The sequence below is a fragment of the Rhagoletis pomonella genome, unplaced genomic scaffold, assembly GCF_013731165.1.
Source record: "Rhagoletis pomonella isolate Grant_MI unplaced genomic scaffold, Rhpom_1.0 Rhpom_scaffold_00002, whole genome shotgun sequence".
NCBI classification, from domain to species: domain Eukaryota; kingdom Metazoa; phylum Arthropoda; class Insecta; order Diptera; family Tephritidae; genus Rhagoletis; species Rhagoletis pomonella.
In genome coordinates, this window is record NW_023458556.1 from 85,431,435 (window position 1) to 85,432,235 (window position 801).

Here is an 801-nt window from a genome sequence, read left to right on the forward strand (position 1 = left end):
GCGGGGGACGCGAGCGCGAACGCGGACCGCCGCGACGCTGGGCACTTTCAAAATTGTATACTTACAAATCCGTCCATTTAACTTGTTCATGTCAAATGTAACTGGGTGACTACCTATGTGCACTATTTTTCTGTATTACTCAATTGTTAAGTTTAGAATTTTGGCAACGAGAAATGGAATAAAGCAAATGTGTGCTATTTCACAATCAATTGGGAAACAACACAAATTTGCATTATTGCGGTTTGTGTTATTTCACCCCCTTTCGCACCACATGTTCGCTTCGTCTGCGTAAATGAAATCCACAGTTCGGATAGTGAAGCAAGTGATGCTAAAGCAAAAATTTCAACTGAAGATAAAATTCAGAACAATATTCTCTGTTTTATATGCTGCGAACAGGAACACACGGCAACTTTTGTGTGTTCCATGCAAACATTTTAAGGTTTGCCAGCAATGTTTTCAATATATTAAAGAGCATGCATATAAAGTTCATACAAAAGCTCTATGTCCAATTTGCCGAGCAGTTATTAAAGACGCTTTCCATATATTTTGTAGACTTTTCATAGGTAAAAATATTTTGTGAACATTACTTTCTATATGAATTTTATCACATTTTTTGTTTAATTGTATTGTTGGAAAAAACAAAGTTCTTTTTCCCTCTGGCAGTACTCTGTTTTTGTTACAAATAGTATAAATAAGCAATGGGAAATAAGGCAAAATTTGTTTTCTTTCCAACCTTTGGTTGAAATAAAGCAAAACTCAGATTTTGCTATTATTTCCCATTTAAAAGTGAAATAAAGCAAA